General features: G+C 44.5%; 1 pseudogene; it reads left to right on the forward strand.

Moving 5' to 3' along the window:
- The first annotated feature begins 223 nt into the window (after nucleotides 1-223).
- Nucleotides 224-8580, forward strand: LOC131911060 (polypyrimidine tract-binding protein 1-like; annotated as a pseudogene).
- Nucleotides 8581-10452: the final 1872 nt, after the last annotated feature.

The following is a 10452-nucleotide window of genomic DNA, read 5'->3' on the forward strand; positions in this document are numbered from 1 at the left end:
CAACACACCCAGGTCTATGGATTCTAAGGGACTCTTGGGAGGCGAATTTTGACAAAAGTTCATAGCCAACTTTCATCCCTCATTTGAGAACAATTGAGTTACAAGTTTGATAATTTTTGCTCCTTCAGATAAACTAACCCCAACTACATTTATTATTGCTATGTGGTTGATTGTGTATCTTCAGAATTTACATGTTGATGCCCTGGCTCCCCTACCTCACAACATGGCTGAATTTGAGGTAAGGCCTTTAAAAAGGGGTGATGGATGTGATGAGGTGTCAACGGGGGTGCATAAGTGGGTCCTAATGCAATCTGATAGGTTTCATTTAAGAAAGAAGATAACAGAACAGAGATATCTGCCTAGAGAATCCATCTGAAGACATTCCAGGAGGATGGCTTTCAGGAAGACAAGGAAGGGGCTTGGAAGAAAATTAACCCGGCTGACACTCTGATCTCAGACTACTAGCCTCCAGGGAAGGAAAAAATGAATTTATATTTAGTCTGTTGTGCTTTTATTATGACAGCACTAGCAAATGAATACAATTTTGGCAAAATGTAGTAGCATCAAATTTACCAATTTGTGTAACAGTCAGTAAGCTATATTCTAGAGGTTCCTCTGCTTTCCAGATTAAACTCTGTATCAATTAAACATTCACTGACCATTGTAAGCTATTCTTAGCCATTATTCAATCCAACTGTCAGTTCTGAGCCTATATAACCTCTATTGGATTGATCCTGATTGACATGAGTTGTCACAGATTAGGGACACAGAGCAAGCCAATCAATAATTAGAGGAGCTAAGTATAAGGAAATCCACAAGAGCCTGGAAGTTCCCTTCTCAGGATATTAGGAACAGGTCCAAATGTTTTCAACCTATTAACATTGTGAAATGACATCATCTAGAAGTTAATGCTCAAGAACTATATGACCAGGCTACAAAAACTTACCCCAAATCATATTTTTCCTTTATTTTTATTACGAAATTTTTTCATTCATTTTGCACACCAATCAAAGATCCCCCTCTTCCCTCCTCCCACCTTCCCAGCCTTACCCCTCAACCCACCCCTTACTCTCCCCTCCACAAGAAGGCAAGGCCTCCCATAGGGAGGCACATCCAATAAAGGCAAGTCCAAATCCTTCCCCCTGCCTCGAGGTTGCATGAGGTGTCCCATCATAGGGAGTGGGCTTTTTGGAGCCCAAATCATAATTTTTAAAGAAAGTTGATGAGTTTGTGTTGGGGCACATCATCACTACCCCTGGTAACATGCGAACCCAGGGCCACAGGTTGGACTCACTCAGTAGACAGTTCCAGGTAAAGCTTACAGTCTACTTAGATAACTCTCTTGCTGGCAGACAAGATTAACTAGCAGCTATGAGTCATCCATCCTTCCAGAAGTCTCCAGGCAAGTCTTCTAATAAAATGAGTAACTGTCTCTGCTAAAGCCATGGAGAAGCTGTAGATTAAGTAGGGCTGAAAGGGACAGAGAAGGGAAATAATTCTAACAGCCCCGGCACCAGCTTTGAGGAGACTGTCTTTACTTACTAGTCTCAAGGCTAAATGATGAACCAAAGTCCCCCTCAAAAATATTATGGGCAACTTCTAGGACAAAATGCAAAATAAAGTACAATTATCAAACTGACAGGTCAACAGAGCTCAGACCACAGGTCACAGGGGATCCTGGTAACTGGAAAGACATAGTTGATGAGAGCAGGTAGGACAGGGTTGAGGAGTGCAGGTAGGAGAAGACAGAGACAAATCTGTTCACTGTCTGATAGAACATTCCCCATTACAGAATTCAAAATGAAGGTCTGAGGCACAAAATTGACACCAGGAACCACCTTCCTTGTTTGGCTGCTCTCAGATTGGCTATTACCCACGTGGGCACGTCCCTTTGCTTAGATTCTTCAGCCTGGAGACACAGTTTAAGACATCAGAAAATGTGATTTCTTGAGGTTTGAAATAATATCAACATGCATTCTCCAGAAAGGACTGCAAAAGCTGGAGTCCAAACATTGCCACTGGAGAGTTAAGAGCTTTGTCTTCAAAGGATGCTGGTGGCTCTCACGAGTTTCAGTTTGAGCCAAAAGTGCAAACGCATCAAATCCAAAGGGATTATGACATGGCAGCATCAGCAGAGGCAGCACTTGCTAAATGTCATTCACTCGGCATCTTCTTGAAATGTAACTCTCAGCTACTTCTATCCTTGGATTTGGATTTGTACTAAAAGCTACCTTTAATTGAGGAAGATATTGGGTCCAAATGGTTTCAGATCAAAATGACACCCACCAGACATTGCAGTTGTTAAAACAGGATTGCCAATAGCAAAGCTCATCACTGGGAACACCATGACCAAAAAGCAAGTTGGGAAGGAAAGGTTTTGTTGGGCTTATACTTCCATATTCCTGTTCATCATTGAAGGAAGTCAGGACAGGAACTCAAGCAGGGCAGGCACCTGGAGGAAGCAGCTGATGCAGAGGCCATGGATGGGTGCTGCTTAATGGCTTGCTTCACATGGCTTGCTTAGCCTGCTTTCTTATAGAACCCAGGACCACCAGCCCAGGGATGACACCACCCACCATGGGCTGGGCTCTCCCTCATTGATCACTAATTAAGAAAGTGCCCTATAGCTGCATCTTATGGAGGCATTTTCTCAACTGAAGCTCCTTTCTCTCTGATGACTTGTGTCAAGTTGATATAAAACCAGTCAGCACAGAACCTCAGCTCAGAAAACCACATAAATGTTGGGTATATGTATAGACTCACTCCTAATTCCAGCCTTGAAAGGCAAAGACAGGATATTCCCATAGTAAGTTGTCTGGCCAGACTAGCCATATGGGCAAGCTCTGAGTTTGATTGAGAGACTCCACCTCATTGAGCAAGGTAGAAGAATGATCATGGATGTTTCCCAATGTCAACCCCAGGCTTCTATATGCACTCTCATGTACATGCATACACATATTAAAAAACAGCAATGTGCATACACTTGAAAACTTAAAAAAAAAGAAAAGAAATTACAAAGCGTATCTAATTACAAGCTCATTTTAATCTCTTTTCCATATACATATATATCCATATGTATCCAAACAAGGTAATTTTGTAAATTGGCTTCATATATTTGTATTCAAAAGTTGAGTATTTTCTCTTATATTCCAACCCATTTCCTCACTGCCTCCTAATGACAAAAATTCCTTTCACTGTGTGTCATGTTGACCTTCATTTGTTTATTTATAACACATGGTGTTTCAATAACTTGGTTGATTCTGTAAATTTGCCCAGGCATTAATTCTGTTTTTATACCACCTAAGTAGATTTTGGAGTTAGACAAAACAACACTGAGCCTAGGCAAATTAACCCCTATGATAACAATAAAAATTAAACATATCTCTTCTTCACTGAGACTCCTAATGGAATTAAGCACTGAGCCAAAGAATAAACACAGATCATCTTGTTTCAACCTTTGGCACATCATGGATAAGTATAGTGTTAGAATCATTTCCCACTTTGCTGAACAGGAAACTGACATTGGGCTAGCTAAGTGACTTGCTGTTGGTCAAACAAATAACTAAAGGCAAGCCCAAAGTGTGCCACTGTATTTACCCTTTCAATTCTCTCAACTGAAAAGTATGGGCAGGAAGATTCAGTTCACAGGACTGTTGTAAAATTTAAATGAGGTTGCATACATCACCGACACCAAAGAGCCTGGGCACAGGAGCTACCCACTTGAGGTTGCTAAGGTGGCCAGTACTGTGACAGTTATTATTACCACTAAATAGACCATTCTTATGTGAACTTAAAGCCAATAGCACTTCAAAGGTGATTGTGGTCACTTGAATTTATACCAACAACAACAATGAGACAAATTAATGACCAAGTTTTGTTATTGGCTAAACACATTAGGATGTTCAGCAAAAAATATCTATAAATAGTGATGGTCATTTTATTTTGAGACAGACTCTTATATTATAACCAATACTGGTCTGAAACTCACTGTGTAGCCTAAAATGACATTGAACCCATCCATGGCAATCTTCCTACCTCAGTCTCCAAGGAATGGGGGTTACAAAGTGAGCCACCACATCCAGTGGGGGTACTAAATGTATTCATGAAGAAGTCATGCCAAATGTGTATGTGATAGCAATAGAGCTCTACTCATCATTTGCCCCTCCCTTCCTACTCCTATTCATCCTACTACATGTCCCTCCCCAGTGCTTTTCCTCCTGGGAATTCCTTTTCTTATACCCCGAGAAGAGAGTAAAGCCCCCTCCTCTGTAATACAGCAGCACAGCACTAGGTGGTAGTCAAGAGTGGAAAGCATCTTCTAGGAAGTTCATACCTTTACTCAGCACAGAGTTTGATCTATAGAAGGTACACAATTAACTGTTTCTTTAATGAAAGAATGCTTTCAATGTGCTAATTTTGAGTTGTTCATAACCTAAATATTTGAGGCTAAATATTGCAGCTATAGTGAGGGCCAGATGCAGACCATGTAGCTGAGACTATTACAGACCCTCCAAGATGGATGTGTCAGCAGGACCTTGTCTTTCCTTGCCTGCTTGTCTTGGGTCCGAGTCCCCCCTTTGTCTGCACAAAGCCCTCCCTTGGATTCAGAGTCTCACTGGACTCTGAACAGTACATGCCCATGGCTGTCAGTATTATTCAGAAGAGATGGTACGGATGGGAAATGCCAGTAAACAAAGCTATCTTGAAGGGGGACATCACTGCACCATGGGAGGCTTTAAGGTGGACTTCCCCTCTAACTCAGTGGGGTTGTACAGGATTTCATGCACAAGGCAACTTACAGTCCTTGGTATCACAGAAAGGAGACAAAGTCAGAGGCATACTGGATGGTCACCCATTTCCACAACATTCTAGTGAAGAGACCAGGAGATACAAACTGTTTAGGCAGTTTAGGGACAGGGTTCTATCTTCTTGTCCTTGGCCAGAAAGGGTTTGGTTTTGTCCAGGCCAGTGGCCAGAAATTCCATAAGTACTAGGAGGCTCTAGTTCCCCATCTGGTCTCTTACTATCTTTTTATTATTATCTTATAATCCCTTTACACAGCTGCCCGGTGGCTCTATGTGAAGGTGTGGCCAAAATTCCAATCAAGACACCTGGGATAGAGAGGCACACAGACACCTGTAGGGTAGATCAACTGGAGTGACCAGCTTCCCCAACATGCCTCCACCCACATTTTGTTGTAAGTCCTATAAAAGCAACTCAATGGCCCTCCTATTCTTGTCCCATGGGAGCTGCATTTGCTTTATCTTAAGCCTCCATCTGTACACCCACAATAAACCTCTTTCTAAACCCTCAGCCTCCCTGTGCTCTATGAAACCCATTCCAATTAGCAGCACAAGAACCTGGGGCCACTGACTCAGCAGAAGTTCTGTGTGGCTGTGAGTTTGGCATCCTAACTTGTGGGTTAAGTTCACTGAAGGCTAGAAAGCCTCTGTCACACTCAAGAATCCCACTTTCTCCCCATTTCACTGTCTGTGAAACTAACAGCAGCAAGTCCACTCACCTGCCGATCTGTAAAGTGGGTTTAACATGCCTCAAGGCTGGGGTAGGATCTATACATAATTCTAGGTGTTAAACATTTCTAGGGCCCCCCAGCACTGAACTTACTTATCACGTATTAATTCCCTTGTTCTTCTCATTCCTCCAAACCAGCGTTCCTTCTGAGGCCATCTAGTTTGGGGTTCAAGATCAGAGCCAGCTAATTGGAAGTCTATGGATCAGATTTTAAAGTTGCCTCAATGGTGGTGACGTTTGGGTCTGAACAGGTATAACTAGGCCATATCTAGTGAAAATCATTAGGAGAGGCTGGAGAGATGGCTCAGCAGTTCAGGTTAAGAATGCTTGCCCCTCTTCTTCCAGAGGACCAGAATTCAGTTCCCAGCACCCACACCAGAGGACTCACAATATGTAATTCCAGCTCCGAGGGTTCTGGTGCCCTCTTCTGGTCCATGTGGGCACCCACACACAGGTGGCAGACACTCAGTAGAAGCCTACATATAAATAAAAATAAAAACAAATCTTTAAAAAAAATACAGTGGTATAACCATGAAAGAACTTGCGTCCCCAAAATATGAGAGCTGAGCAGCATGATGTGACGACTGTAAAGAGTCTCCACAGACATCACAGGCTGATTTAAGATCAGAAATTACCCCCCCACACACACACATACACACACACATTTTCTTTTTCACAAAACACTGGAATTCTCACTGGAGTGTACCCCTCTTCCTATATTTGGTAAGTGGATTTGTGGGAGAAAAGAAAAAGCAAATATTCATTGAAAATTTCTTTGCTCAAATTCTCAATTCCATCAAAAAGAGGAAGCATGAATATTTCAGTTTTGATGCAGTTCACACCTAACACTCTTTCAGGCTATCTCAGAAATTCAAACCACAGGAATGATAATATGCTCCCATGTTCCTGGGCAGTCTTGCCAAGCTCTATCCTGAGCGAGTCTTGCAGCATTAACCCCCAGTCCTTATAATTTCTTGATCTAGCATTAATTGAATTTTTGATCATTTTTTCATCATAAGCATAATTTCTTATCAAAAAGCAAAATTTCTTGAACTATCATTAATTCATTTTCAGGCTCCTCTTTCTTAATCACTAGCATGGAAAAATAATATCCCTGGAAAAGCACAATGGTCAAAATGGGGGAAGAGCTACAGGCAAAGGAGAAATCAATCACTCTTCATTCCCTGGCAACTCTGGAGCTCACAACCATGCAGAAGTTCAGCACCTGCATTTTCCAGCAAGAGGCTGGAATCACCGCTGCCTCAGATGTCCAGAATTGTTGAAAATGGATTCTTTGGAAGCCTCAACCTTCCCTAGAATGAAGAAAATGGAAAACCATTCATCTTGTCTATATAAAGCAAGCCTAAAAGTCACCTTTAAAAAATTCTATTTGGGATTACTGCACCTCCATTCCACAGCCCGCCCTGTGCCAGGTCTTCTCTGTGTGCATCCTCCCAGATGTAGCTTTAAGTACAAAGCCAGGATCCCACAAGCTCTTGGTGTGTGTCAGCCCTGTCATCAAGAACAGCAGCTCAGCCTCTGCAGCTGTTGGAATCCAACAACAGCAAGAAGTCAAATGGAGACAGTTGTGCAGGAGTCCCTTCCAGAGTCATTCACATGAGAAGCTGCTCCGCGATGTCCCTGAGGGTGAGGTCATCTCTCTAGTGCTGCCCTTCCCTAGGGTCAGCAGCCTCCTCATGCTAGAGGGAAAGTACCGGTCCTTTATCAAGATGGATGCAGAGGAGGTTGCCAACACCATGCTCAGCTACTACAGTCAATGGGGCCCCAGGCTGTGTGGACAGCCCCTCTACATCCAGTTCTCCAACTTCAAAGAGCTCAGGACCAACAGCTCAACCAACTAGGTGCATGCTCAGGAGGGTGTGCAGGCCACTAACTCTGTGCAGGTGGGAAGCCTGGTCTTGATTGTCCCTGCTGAGGCTGAGAATGTGGGAACGGCCATGGCAGGCTCTGTGCTCAAGGATCGTCTTGGAAATTCTGCTCTACCCAGTGACCCTGGGTGCATTGCATCAGGTTTTCTCTAGATTCAGCGCCATCCTCAAGATTATCACATTAATCAGGAACAACCAGTTGCAGGTGCTGCTGCAGCATGCTGATCTGAGAGCACTCAGCATGCTGACCTGTCACTGGATGACCAGAACATCTACAAAGGCTGCTGCACGCTGCACATCTACTTCCCCAAACTCACCAGCCTCAACCTCAAGTACCGTGACAAGAGCAGACACTCCACTCACCCTAGCCTGCCCTCTGGAGACAGCTAGGGATGTTGGACCTAACCACGGCTGCAGCCTTCTGCCTCTCTGTTCCTAACATCCACAGAGAGCTGACCCCTCTGGCTATCCTATGTGCAGCAGCTGAAGCCACAGCAGTCTGAATTGCCGTCCTAGGCCTGGCTGGCCCTGGGAATTCATCCTGCTGGTCAATAACCTGAACCCTGAAACAAAGCCTCTTTCTTCTTCTCTACATCTGTGGTGACTTGCAGTGGGTGAAGCTCTTGTTCAGCAAGGAGAACACATTGGTGCAGATAGCAGATGGCAGCCAGGCCCAGCTGGCCCTGAGCCACCTGGACAGGCACAAGCTGCATGGGAAGTCAGTGTGCATTACCATGTTGTCAAAGCAGCAGAGTGTGCAGCTGCCTGGTGTGGGCCAGGAGGACTAGGGCCCTACCAAAGACTGCAGCAGCTAACCTCTGTACCGCTTCAAGAAGCTGGGCCCTAAGAACTTCCAGAACATCTTCCCACCCTTGATTACCCTGCACCTTTCCAATCTCCCACCTTTGGTGGATGAGGAGGACCTCAAGAGCCTCTTCTTCAGCACCAGTGGTACATGGTCAAGGGTTCCAAACTTTTCCCGAAGGACTGTAAGATGGCACCAACCCAGACGGGCTCTGAGGAGCAGGCGGCCCAGGCACTGACGGAGCTGCACAGCCATGACATAGGCAAGGGTTTTGTGTCTGTCCTTCCCCAAGTTTCCCATCTAGGTGCCTGTGGACCCGTGGCAGCCTCCACCATTCCAGAAAAGCCACTTTAAAAAGCACCTGAAGGGACCTTACATACCAGAGGGGTTTTTTTTAAGAGAGAGCGATTTACCTTTTTCCCCCTTTTACGTTTATCTTGCCATCGTAGAAAACGGCTTGGGCCACAGAGGCCCAGGCAGGCCCAGCACCATGCCTTGAGGGACCCAGGAGTGAAGCCCCAGTGGTATTACAGAACACAGCTGCCTTCTCCTACCTTGCAAAACCAGCCTGTGTTGCCGAGCACACCCAACTACACAGGCTCCCCAGGTCTGTCTCTCAAGCTGCAGGTGAGCCAGGTAGTCTGCACATGCTCCACAGGAGCTGGGGCCACTGCCTCACTCTTAGGGTCAAGTGACATGATGCGCCTCTGGCTGATCCAGAGGGCCCAGGCCATCCTTAGCTGCTAAGCCTCGTGTGACCTTTGTATTCTATTTGGTACAGTTACCGACACCTGTGCCCAGTAATATTTCCATTCGACCAAATACCTTAATTTTTTCCATTTATATTTTTTCATTTGTGCATGAGATATAATTTGAAGTAGCTTTTGTAGTGGTGATATGATGAATGGTACATGTATATTCAAAGCTTCTTTGTTCCCTTTATTCTCCTCCACCTTCCTGGTGACCATCTCAAGGTGGGTCCCAGAGTGGCCTGCCTCTACCTGACCTGCCTAGAGAAAGAACTCTAAAACCTTCAAGAGGTCCCTGCCTTCAAATTATGGACTAAAACTTTGTTTTCTGTTCACCTCTGACTCAGCCCAGGTGAGAGACTGACCCCAGAATTTAACTGCCCTTCCCAAATACACACTTCCATGCCCAGTCTGTCTCCATGGGAGGGTGTCCTTGGACCCTGAGGTTCTATGAAGGAGAGGAAAATATGCAAATATTACGATTTTTAATCTGTGTGGGATAGAGATGGCACAGCAGTTTTTGAGGTGGCAGATGTATATTTTTGGTAACAACCTTAGTCTCAATATTTTTCCGGGGACAGCCCTAATCACATTTCATCTTGTCCGGGATGGATGTGTGTGTATGGGGAGAGGGCTCATTAAAGCCATTCCATAACCTGTAAAATGTTTTATTTGCTATGGAAGAACAGATGAACCATAAGAACTGGAGGAGGGAGACCCAGGCTACCCCAGGAAGCTTCTTGGTGAGGAAGGTCTACAGAAAGCCAGACATCGGGCATTCCCACCGAGGGGCTATCCAAAGACCCGGAGGCCTTACTCACATGGCTTGTCACTATAAATAGCATGCTGCTTAGAAAGCATTCTAAGATGTTCTAATGTGTTAGGTGGATCCTTAACACCATTCCAAAAGAGAGAAAGTTCTTCATTCAAGCCCTGTCCGTATACACCTCCCTGTGGCTCATTCATGTTCTCAAAGGTCATTGATATAGACCCACTATGAGAAAAAGGCTCTGTTTCCTTCCTGCTTATGCCTTAGACCTTAGCCCTGGTTTGGCACTTACAAATCAGCAACTACATGTCTGAGTAGGTTATTAGTTAACAGCATTTTTAGCATTTTTTTTTTTAGAGACCTATCAATATCTTAAGAGACAAAGAACCATAGCCTTTTAAGATTCAAGCAGTGGCACTACCTGGCACCTCAGACCCAGGAATAGTGGTAGCCACCATCAACTCTACATTACTGTTCCTTTTGTCAAGATACTTGTCCTTTTGCCAATAAGGAAACTGGTCCGTCTCCTGCCTTATGTCCCTGTCTTGCTGCTGACCCCTCCCCATACTGAAGCAGCATGCTTGACCTTCTTAAGATTGGCTTCTGCCAGTTCCTAGGCTCGTTTTTTGCAAAGACCTGGGAAATAGGTAAATTCTAGGTTTGAGAGACATCAGGTGTTATGATAATTCTGTAATGTCAAAAATGACA

This window comes from Peromyscus eremicus, chromosome 5 (genome assembly GCF_949786415.1).
Source record: "Peromyscus eremicus chromosome 5, PerEre_H2_v1, whole genome shotgun sequence".
Classification (NCBI taxonomy): domain Eukaryota; kingdom Metazoa; phylum Chordata; class Mammalia; order Rodentia; family Cricetidae; genus Peromyscus; species Peromyscus eremicus.